Source organism: Panthera leo, chromosome C1, assembly GCF_018350215.1.
Source record: "Panthera leo isolate Ple1 chromosome C1, P.leo_Ple1_pat1.1, whole genome shotgun sequence".
Taxonomy (NCBI): domain Eukaryota; kingdom Metazoa; phylum Chordata; class Mammalia; order Carnivora; family Felidae; genus Panthera; species Panthera leo.
The window spans coordinates 192,233,944-192,246,215 of NC_056686.1; the positions used below are offsets into that span (position 1 = coordinate 192,233,944).

The 12,272-nt window shown below is 37.8% G+C and overlaps 1 protein-coding gene across 26 annotated transcripts in view; it reads right to left on the reverse strand.

The window, feature by feature from the left end:
- The window catches only part of PLEKHM3 (pleckstrin homology domain containing M3), a 196,807-nt gene that overhangs the window by 79,680 nt on the left and 104,855 nt on the right, over nucleotides 1-12,272 (reverse strand). The gene's annotated exons all lie outside the window — the stretch shown is intronic.

The window sequence follows — 12,272 nt, forward strand, 5'->3', positions numbered from 1 at the left end:
AAGTGTAGCTGACATACAATATTCTATTAGTTTCAGGTATTTAACAAAGTGATTGAATAGTTATATACATTATGAAGTGATCATCGTGATAAATCTAACTACCATCTATCACCATACAAAGTTGTTATGTATTAGTAACTACATTTCCTGTGCTGTACATTGCACCACTGTGTCTTATTTTATAACTAGAAGTTTGTACCTTTTAATCCCCTTCCCATCTATCATCCTTTACCCCACTCCCTCCCCTCTGACAACCACCATATTATTCCCTGTGTCTTTGAGTCTGTTTCTGTTTTGTGTGTTTTTTTTTAGTTTCCACATATAAGTGAAATCATACAGCATTGGTCTTTCTCTGTCCTATTTCACTTAGCATTATACCTTCTAGGTCCATCCATGTTTTTGCAAATGGGTAAGTTTCATTCTTTTTCATGGCTGGGTAATATTCCATTGTATGTAGATATTACCTCCTCTTAATCCATTCATCTACTGATGGACATTTAGGTTGCTTCCCTATCTTGGCTGTTAAAAATAATATTGCAATGAATGTAAGAGTGCATATTCTTTTCAAATAAATTTTTTCTGTGGATAAATACCCAGAAGTAGAATTGCTGGATCATATGTTTTAGTTTTAGTTTTAATTTTTTGAGGAACCTCCATACTGTTTTCCATGGTGACTGCAGCAAATTACATTCCTATCAATAGTACACAAAGGTTCCCTTTTCTCCATATTTTCACCAACATATGTTACTTGTCTTTTTTATCCTAGCCATTCTGACAGATGTGAGGTGATGTCTCATGGTGGTCTTGATTTACATTTCCCTGATGATTAGTGATGTTGAGCATCTTTTCATGTGTCTGTTGGCCATCTGTATGTCATCTTTGGAGAAATGTCTTCAGATTCTTTGCCTATTTTTTAATTGATTTGTTTTTATGATATTGAATTGAGTTCTTTATATATTTTGGATATTAATCCCTTATCAGTTATGTAATTTGCATATCTCTTTTCCCATTCAGTAGGTTACCTTTTTGTTGATGGTTTCCTTCACTGTGCAAAAGTTTTTTAGTTTTATGTAGTCCCATTTGATTTTTTTGTTTGTTTTTGCTTTTGCTTTTGTTGCCTTTGCCTGAGGAGACAGATCCAAAAAAAATAACGTTAAGATCAATGTCCAAGAACCTATTACCTAGGTTTTCTTCTAGGAGTTTCGTGGTTTCAGGCCTTACATTTAAGTCTTTACTCCCATTTTGAGTTTATTTTGTATATGATTTAAAAAAAATGGTCCAGTTTTCCCAACATCATTTATTGAGGAGATTGTCTTTTCCCCATTGTATGTTCTTGTTTCCTTTGTTGAACATTAATTGAACATCTAAGCATGGGTTCATTTCTGGATTTTCTCTTCTGTTCCATTAATTAATGCATTTGTTTTTGTGCCACTGCCATTGTATTTTCATTATGATAGCTTTGTAGTATAGCTGGAGATCAGGGCTTTGTTCTTTCTGAAGATTGCTTTGGCTACGCAGGGTCTTTGTAGCTGCGTACAAATTTTAGGATTACCTGTTCTAGTTTTGTGAAAAATGGCATAAGTATTTTCATAGGGATTCCACTGAATCTGCAGACTGTAGGTCAGATTTGGATGTATGGGCATTTTAACAATATTATTTGTTCCAGTCCATGGTATGTCTTCCCATTTATTTGTATTAGCTTCAATTTCTTTCATTGGTGTCTTACCATTTTCAGTGTACAGGTGTTTCATTTCCTCAATTAAAGTTATTCCTAGGTATTTTTTTCTTGATGCAACTGTAAATGATATTGTTTTCATAATTTCTTTCTGATAGTTATTAGTGTATAGAATTGCAAAAGATTTCTGTATATTAATTTTGTTTCCTGCAACAGTACTGAATTCATTTATTAGTTCTAATCATTTTTTAGTGGAGTCTTTACGGTTTTCTATACATAGTGTCATGTTATTTGCAAATAGTCACAGTTTTACTTCTCTTTTCCAATTTGGATGCCTTTTTTTTTTCTTGATTGTTATAGCTAGGACTTCCAATACTATGTTGAATAAAAGTGGTAAGATTGAGGGGCACCTGTGGGGCTCAGTTGGTTGAGCATCCAACTCTTGATATTGGCTTGGGTCATGGTATTACAGTTGTGGGATCAAGCCCCACATCAGGCTCTGTGCTATGTGCAGCCTTCTTAGGATTCTCTCTCTGCCCCACCCCCCCAAAAGTAAACAATAAACATAAAGAATTTATTTTAATTAACTAATTAATTAATATAATTTATTGTCAAATTGGCTAACATACAGTGTATACAGTGTGCTCTTGGTTTTGGGGGTAGATTCTCGTGATTCATCGCTTACATATAACACCCAGTGCTCATCCCAACAAGTGTCCTCCTCAATTCCCATCACCCCTTTCCCCCTCTAATGCCCCCGCCCAAATCAACCCTCAGTTTGTTCTCTGTATTTTAGAGTTTCTTAAGGTTTGCCTCCCTCCCTCCCTCTCTGTTTTGTAACTATTTTTTCCCCTTCCCTTCCCCTAGGGTCTTCTGTTAAGTTTCTCAAGTTCCACATTTGAGTGAAAACATAATATCTGTCTTTCTCTGACTGACTTATTTAACTTAACATAGTACCCTCCAGTTTAATGCACATTGATGAAAATGGCAGGATTTCATTCTTTCTCACTGCCAAGTAGTATTCCATTGTATGTATAAACCACATCTTCTTTATCCATTCATCAGCTGATGGGACATTTAGGCTCTTTCCATAATTTAGCTATTTTTGAAAGTACTGCTATAAACATTGGGGTACATGTGCCCCTATGAATCAGCACTCCTGTATCCCTTGGATAAATTCCTGGTAGTGCTATTGCTGCATCGTAGGGTAGTTCTATTTTTAATTTTTTGAGGAACCTCCACACTGTTTTCCAGAGTGGCAGCACCAGTTTGCATTCCCACCAACAGTGCAGGAGGGTTCTCATTTCTCCACATCCTCACCAGCATCTGTTGTTTTCTACGTTGTTAATTTTAGCCACTCTGACTGGTTTGAGGTGGTATCTCAATGTGGTTTTGATTTGTATTTCCCTGATGATGAGTGATGTTGAGCATGTTTTCACGTGTTGGTTGGCCATCTGGATGTCTTCTTTGGAGAAGTGTCTATTCATGTCTTCTGCCCATTTCTTCACTGGATTATTTGTTTCTTGAGTGTTGAGTTTGGTAAGGTCTTTATAGATTTTGGATACTAGCCCCTTACCCGATATGTCATTTGCAAATATCTTTTCCCATTCCATCAGTTGCCTTTTAATTTTGTTGATTGTTTCCTTTGCATTGCAGAAGGTTTTTATCTTGATGAGGTCCCAGTAGTTCATTTTTGCTTTTATTTCCCTTGCCTTTGGAGACATGTTGAGCAAGAAATTGCTGTGGCTGAGGTCAAAGAGGTTGTTGCCTGTTTTCTCCTCTAAGGTTTTGATGGTTTCCTGTCTCACATTTAGGTCTTTCATCCATTTTGAGTTTATTTTTGTGTATGGTGTAAGAAAGTGGTCCAGTTTCATTCTTCTGCATGTTACTGTCTAGTTTTCCCAGCACCATTTGCTAAAGAGACGGTCTTTTTTCCATTGGATACTCTTTCCTGCTTTGTCAAAGATTAGTTGGCCATACATTTGTGGGTCCAATTTTGGGTTCTCTATTCTATTCCATTGGTCTATGTGTCCGTTTTTGTGCCAATACCATACTGTCTTGATGATTACAGCTTTGTAGTAGAGGCTAAAGTCTGGGATTGTGATGCTTCCTGCTTTGGCTTTCTTTTTCAGCATAACTTTGGCTATTTGGGGTCTTGTGTGGTTCCATACAAATTTTAGGATTGTTCTAGCTCTGAGAAGAATGCCTGTGCAATTTTGATTGGGATTGTACTGAATGTATAAATTGCTTTGGGTAGTACTGACATTTTAATAATATTCTTCTAATCCATGAGTATGAAATATTTTTCTATTTCTTTGTGTCTTCTTCAATTTCCTTCATACGTTTTCTATAGTTTTCAGCATACAGATCTTTTACCTCTTTGGTTAGGTTTATTCCTAGGTATTTTATGGTACTTGGTGCAATTGTAAATGGGATCAATTCCTTGATATGTCCGTTGCTTCATTATTGGTGTATAGAAATGCAACCGATTCCTGTACACTGATTTTATATCCTGCGACTTTGCTGAATTCATGTATCAGTTCTAGCAGCTTTTTGGTGGGATCTTTTGGGTTTTCCATGTAGAGTATCATGTCATCTGTGACAAGTTAAAGTTTGGCTGCTTTGCCAATTTGGATGCCTTTTATTACATTTTGTTGTCTGATTGCTGAGGCTAGGACTTCCAACACTATGTTAAACAACAGTGGTGAGGTGAGAGTGCACATCCTTGTCGTGTCCCTGATCTCAGGGGGAAAGCTCTCAATTTTTCCCCATTGAGGATATTAGCTGTGGGCTTTTCATATATGGCTTTTATGATGTTAAGGTAGGTTCCTTCTGTTCGGACTTTCTTGAGGGTTTTTATTAAGAAAGGATGCTGTAGGGGCGCCTGGGTGGCTCAGTTGGTTAAGCGGCCGACTTCAGCTCAGGTCACGATCTCGCGGTCCGTGAGTTCGAGCCCCGCATCGGGCTCTGGGCTGATGGCTCAGAGCCTGGAGCCTGTTTCAGATTCTGTGTCTCCCTCTCTCTGACCCTCCCCTGTTCATGCTCTGTCTCTCTGTGTCTCAAAAATAAATAAACGTTAAAAAAATTTTTTTTTTAAAAAGAAAGGATGCTGTATTTTGTCAAATGGTTTTTCTGAATCTATTGACAGGATCATATGGTTCTTATCCTTCCTTTTACTAATGCGATGTATCACATTGATTTGTGAATACTGAAACAGCCCTGCAGCCCAAGAATGAATCCCACTTGATCATGGTGAATAATTCTTTTAATACGCTGTTGAATTCAATTTGCTAGTATCTTGTTGAGATTTTCTGCATCCATGTTAATCAGGGATATTGGCCTGTAATTCTCCTTTTTTTTGTGGGGTCTCTGTCTGGTTTGGGAATCAAGGTAATGCTGGCTTCATAGAATGAGTCCAGAAGCTTTCCTTCCATTTCTATTTTTTGGAACAGCTTAAGAAGGATAAATGTTAACTCTGCTTTAAGTCTGGTAGAATTACTCTGGGAAGCCATCTGGCCCAGGACTCTATTTGTTGGAAGATTTTTGAAAACTGATTCAATTTCTTCTAGACTAGTTATGGGTCTATTCAAGTTTTCTGTTTCTTCCCATTTGAGTTTTGGTAGTGTGTGGATATCTAGGAATTTGTCCATTTCTTCCAGATTGTCCACTTTGTTGGCATACATTTTTTCATAGTATTCTCTGGTAATTGTTTGTATTTCTGTGGTGTTGGTTGTGATCTCTCTTTCATTCTTGTTTTATATATTTGGGTCCTCTCTTTTTTTCTTTTTGTGAAGTCTGACTAGGGGGTTATCAATTTTGTTTATTTTTTCAAAAAACCAGCTCTTAGTTTCATTGATCTGTTTAATGTTTTGTTGTTGTTGTTGTTTTTTGGGTTTTTTTTTTGGGGGGGGATTCTACATTGTTTATTTCTGCTATAGTCTTTATTATTTCTCTTTTTCCGCTGGCCTTGGGGTTTCTTTGCTGTTTTGCTTCTAGTTCCTTTAGGTGTGCTGTCAGATTTTGTATTGGCGATTTTTCTTGTTTCTTGAGATAGGCCTGGATTGCAATGTATTTTCCTCGTAGGACTTCTTTTGCTGCATGCCAAAGGGTTTGGACTGTTGTGTTTTCATTTTCATTTGTTTCCATATATTTTTAAATTTCTTCTTTAATTGCCTGGTTGACCCATTCATTCTTTAGCAGGGTGTTCTTTAACCTCCATGCATTTGGAGGTTTTCCAAACTTTTTCTCATGGTTGATTTCAAGTTTCATAGCATTGTGATCTTAAGGGTGCATGGTATGATCTCAATTCTTTTTGATTTATTGAGAGCTGTTTTGTGACCCAGTATGTAATCTATTCTGGAGAATGCTCCATGTGCACTCAAGAAGAATGTGTATTCTGCTTTTGGATGAAAAGTTCTGAATATATCTTTCCAGTCCATCTAGTCCAGTGTATCATTCAAGGTCACTGTTTCTTTATTGATTTTCTGCCTAGATGATCTGTCCATTGTTGTAAGTGGAGTATTAAAGTCACCTGTTGTTACTGCATTCTTATCAATAAGATTGTTTATGTTTGTGATTAATTGATTTATATATACAGGTGTTCTCAAATTGGGTGCATAAACATTTATAATTGTTAGCTCTTCTTGATGGATAGACCCTGTAATTATTATATAATGCCCTTCTTCATCTCTTGTTACAGCCTTTAGTTTAAAGTCTAGTTTGTCTGATATAAGTATGGCTACTCCAGCTTTCTCTTGACTTCCAGTAGCATGATAGATGGTTCCCCATCCCCTCACTTGCAATCTGAAGGTGTCCTCAGGTCTAAAATGAGTCTCTTATAGACAGCATGTAGATGAATCTTGTTTTGTATCTATTCTGATACCCTATGTCTTTTGTTTGGAGCATTTAGTCCATTTACATTCAGCATTATTGAAAGATATGGATTTAGTGTCATTGTGTTATCTGTAGATTTCATGCTTGTGGTGAGGTTTCTGGACCTCTGCAGTCTTTACAGCATTCTACTCACAGACTCCCCCTTAAGATCTCTTGCAGGGTTGGTTTAGTGGTCACGAACTCCTTCAGTTTTTGTTTGTCTTGGAAAGCCTTTATCTCTCCTATTCTGAATGACAACCTTGCGGGGTAAAGGATTCTTGGCTGCATAATTTTCCTATTCAGCACATTGAATATTTCCTGCCACTCCTTTCTGGCCTGCCAAGTTTCAGTGGACAGGTCTGCTACTACCCTTATGTGTCTACTCTTATAGGTTAAGGCCCGTTTGTCCCTAGCTGCTTTCAGAATTCTCTCTTTATCTTTGTATTTTGCCAGTGTCACTGTAATATGTTGTGGAGACCTATTCTTGTTACATCTGAAGGGAGTTCTCTATGCCTCCTGGATTTGCATGTCTGCTTCCTTCCCCACATTGAGGAAGTCCTCAGCTATAATTTGTTCAAGTAAACCTTCTGCCCCTTTCTCTCTCTCTCTTCTTCTTCTGGAACTCCTATGATACAGATATTATTATGTTTCATTAAATCACTTAGTTCTCTAATTCTCCCCTCATGGTCTATATTTTTTTTAATCTTTTTCTCAGCTTTATCATTTTCCATAATTTGAATAAAAGGCTTAAGAGTGAGGGGTGCCTGGGTAGCTCAATTGGTTGAACTTCCAACTCTTGATATTGGCTTGGGTCATGGTCTTGCAGTTGTGGGATCAAGCCCTGTGTCAGGCTCTGTGCTAGTGTGCAGCCTACTTGGGATTCTTTCTCTCTTTCTGCCCCTCCCCCCATCAAAAGTAGACAAAGTAAACATTAAAAATTTTTTTTAAAAAGTGGTGAGAGTGGGCATCTTTGTCTTGTGTCTGATCTTAAAGGAAAAGCTTTTAGCTTTTCACCATTGAGTATGATGTTATTTGTGGGTTTGTCATATATTGCTTTTATCATGTTGAGGTATGTTCCTTCTAGACTCACTTTGTTGAGTTTTTATCATAAGTGGATGTTGAATTTTGTCATGCTTTTTCTGCATCTATTGAGATAATTATATAATTTTTATCCCTCTGTTTATGTGGCTTATCATGTGGATTATCTGTGTACTTTTGGATATTGAAACTTCCTTGAATCCCTGGAACAAATCCCGCTTGATCACTGCCTATTATCCTTTCAATATATTACTGAATTTGGTTTGCTAATATTTTGTTGAAGATACTTGTACGTATGTTCATCAGTGATACTGGCCTGTAATTTTCTTTTCTTCCTTTTTCTTTTTCTTTTCTTTTTCTTTTCTTTTTCTTTTCTCTTTCTTCTTTCTTTCTTTCTTTCTTTCTTTCTTTCTTTCTTTCTTTCTTTCTTGACTGTCTTTGTCTGGTTTTGGTATTAGAGTAATGCTGGCCTCATAGAATGTGTTTGGAAGTATTCTTTCTCTTCTATTTTTTTTTTTTTTTTTTTTTTGGCAATAGTTTGAGAAGGATAGGTGTTAACTCTTTTTTAATGTTTAGTAGAATTCACCTATGAAGCCATCTGGTACTGGACTTTTATTTGCTGGAAATTTTTGATTACTGATTCAATTTCAGTATTTATAATTTGTTCAGATCTTGCATTTCTTCTTCATTCAGTCTTAGAAGATTGGGCATTTCTTGGAATTTATCCTGACCTTTGACTCTAATGCAATCCACGGTGGGTTAGAACATCAGGTTTCTTGCACTAGCTGTGTCTCTCACAGGTTGTGTCATCTCAGGCAAATCCTAAAACCCACCTAGCTCCAGCTTCCTCGATGTTTAATAAAGACTACTGAACATGATGTCTTTAAATATCTTTCCAGTTCTATGCTTAAATTACTAGATTATGGAATTGAGAAAATCGGTGTGGCAACCTGTGTGTCTTTGTCTAGAGGGTTTTATGGCTTTCTTTAATGGGGACAATGGTGCTTGATATCACATTAATGAACTATCCTCTTGCATATATCATGACGAATTTTAGTGCATAGGTACAGATGGGACTAATGGGGTGAAATATTTCATATTGGGATTCCCTGATAGAGTCTAATATATTTAGCTGCTGTCAATTTACAGTATCTGGATAAATGACTGTGAACAGAGAAAAAAAACAATGGATTACGGACAAAAATCATACCAAAGTATAGACAGTTAGAACCCTCCCGACCAACACACATACATCCCAAAATAAAACTCATGGTGCCAGCATTTTTTTTCTGTTTTTTGTGGTACTGTGCGATTTTTTTGTATCCTAAATGAAACAACCAATTTATTCAATTAACGTTTATAACTGTCCTCTATATACCAAGCACTGTGCCAGGCACTAGGTGGAAAATTGTGAATAAGACATTCCCAGTAATAAGCCAAGGAGAGTTAAGTGAGGAAAAGATATATAAACTGTTAATTGAGAATGGTAAGTTATGCACAGGATACATATTTTTAGAATGGTCTGGCATGTTTGACCCCAACCCTGACTGTCTATTAAAATCACTTGGGGGAGATTTTAGAAAATAACGGGGCATAAGCATGGGTAGAACTCAGAAATCAGTGTTAAATGAAACAAAAATTCTCCTGGTGATTAGTGCAGCCAAGGTTTAGAATCCCTGAGCTAATATCCAGCTCATTGGGAAATTTATTATTCAGTCTTTCAATTATGCATGCATTAATAGACAAATCCTAGAGATTAAATCATTCCTTCGTCCTTCCATTCATCTTTCTATCTATCCAATACTGATTAAGCACAACTATGTTTCAGCCACTGTACTAAGCCACTGAAGAAAGGACACCTGTTAGATAAACTCCTTCTCCCATGGAGGTCTGGTACAGGCAAATGCTTGTTTGGAGTTCTCCTAGTAAGTATGATAGGCTCTGAAAAATTCTGCTAAAATGCCCTGTTTTGTCCACAGAAATGAGAATAGACTGAGTGAATGGCAAGGCACTTATATTCTAGGAAATGCATTATAGTACCTGAGGCTGGACTCTTCATCTCTAATGGTTCAGGGCCACACCTGTGGCAGGAAGGGGGTACACATTCCAAGCCCAGGTGGGTAGGTTATGGGGAAAGTGCCTATTCCTCCATGTGAGGGATAAGTTTCCCTACTACAGACAGGCTCCTTGTTGTGGAAGGTAGACCACTTCCATTTTCAAAAACACACATACAAGACAGAGGTGATTGAGAGATGTATTCCTCCTGGCACCCTATAGTATTAAGCACCAATAACAGTAAGAAAAGCCCACTGGGGGCTGGGCACTTGACACACATCATCATTTCTTTTCTTTCTTTCCTTCTTTTTTTTTTTTTTTTTGAGTTTTATTTATTTAAGTAATCTCTATACCCAACATGGGCCTCGAACCCACGACCCTGAGATTAAGAGCCACATGCTCCTCCAATTGAGCCAGCCAGGTGCCCCAACATACATCATCATTTAATTTAATTCTCACAACTGCCCTACATGTAAGTATAGCCTCCATTTTACGTGAGAAAAAACTGATGCTCTGAGGCAAAGACTAATTTGTCCAAAGTCACAAATCTGGGATTCAAGGTCAGGACTTTCTAACTCCAAAGGCCTGTACTCCTTCCACTTTCTTGAAGTTGGGAGTAGAGGAAAGAGGGAGGCAGGCTAACTATCTAATTTAGCTATATAATGCATGTCTCTTGTAGGTAGATGTTATTCCTACTTAGGCCAGAAGCAATATATAGCCATTTATACATTTTTAAGCAGGAAAGTGACACTGATATACTCTGTCATGCCCAATTTCTGAAGGCAGTAGAGATTATGGGCAGACTGCAGGCAGAGATAGTCCCGACAGGTATTTGAGAGTCTATTTTAGGGTAACCACAGGAGGACAGTGAAAGTGGGGGATAGGTAATACAGGAGACCTTTTGGATGAAGAATTGACAATGTTTAGAATCTGTGAAAGAGGAGAAAGGAATCAAAAGAGACTGAAGTATCTAGCTTGGGTGACAGGATGGTGATGTCACTAGCCTACACAGGGCAGGCTGTCAGGGCAGGGGATACAGAACTGAGTTTCACACGTGCTGAATATAGAGTGCTTGTAGGAGAGCCAGCAAATATGGGCCTTGGAAATAAGGGATGAAGAGATGTGGAATACTCCAGGGCATTTCTGACATCAGCACAGAGGTGACAGTTAAAGCTGTGGGAATGGATGGGATGGACCTAGAAGGGAACTGAATAGGAAGGGGCATAGCAGGGAAAGGGGTTGTTATTTGTTTACCTTACACTGCCTGGAATTATCTAAAGTACACTTTGGCATTCTGCAATTTTTCTCCTGCTTGAAAAATTGTTTTAAAAATAACCAGCATGTTTACAGGTTTCTAACATTTCCTCTATTTGTGAACAGTTTATAACCCTCATGTACTTCACCTGGCTACCCCGATGTTAACATCGTACACAACCATGGTGCATTGACCAAACCTAAGAAAGGAAGCATTATGCAAATTATAGACTTTATTCAAATTTCACCAATTGTCTAATGTCCTTTTTTCTAGTCAAGGATCCAATCTGAATACAACATTGCATTTATAGTTTCCTATTTATATATAATGTAAGCATTTGCAGGAAAACTTGAGACCTAAAGATACATGCCAAATAGGAAACCTAGGACGCAGTCTTTGAGTGGGGCAGCTAGCGTAGCAACATAGGATAGTCCAATAAGGGGACACGGAATGTTTGAGCATGGCTCAATGGGAGGAATAATCTTTAAACAGCAAATGCTTAATAATGAAATCCCTTAAATAAAGTAAAATAAAAGCAATGTGTCAGAAGGGCTAAGAAATGGAGACATAGTGAATCAAGTAGGTAGGCTGGAAAATCATTTCAAGATTAGCTTCTACCTCTTCCGTTGGTTTGTACAAACGTAGGTCAGCCGGACACTGTGGGAGAAGGAAACTGACTGAAATGGACCGTAGCAGGAACAAACACAGGGCAGGGTCATCTCGATGTTTTGCCACTTAGTCCTTCCTGCTCTAAAATCCTAAGACTTCTATGACAGAGTACACAGGATGTAAGAAATAATTATAAACTTACAAATCAAATCGTACTGGTAGACTCTTCCCAGAGTACTACAGCCAGTCCGTTCATTAACCAGTTAACAACTTAGTGCATAAAACAAGCCAGGTGTTGTGCTAAGGGCTGGAGATGAATGTGTCAATGAACACAGTTGATGAGCAATGATTTCCAGATTCTCCTTACTGGGCTAGGTCCTTCTTGCTTCCAAACACTGCTCATTAACTACCACCCCTCTTCTCACAATAACTAACCAACTTTGAGCACAGTCATCTAACATTATTTGTACTGCTAAAGTTATCTATGTGTTTAATGTTTCTGGGTGTGAATATATTTCACGTTTGTCTTCTCTCCCCGCAGAAGCACCTCATCTACTGTCTCCTCTCTACCACCTGTCAGTGTCTACTACTATAATTTATACGGGGTCGGTCATAACAGACACAAAGAACTAGAAAATGCAATATATGCAGAAAAGATAAAGGAACTAAGCTGAGTGTGTCTGGAGAAGATGTGTTCAGGAGATATGGTGGTGGCCACAAAATCCACAGGCTTTTAAGACGATAATGCCAATCAGCTTTTCTTTTCCC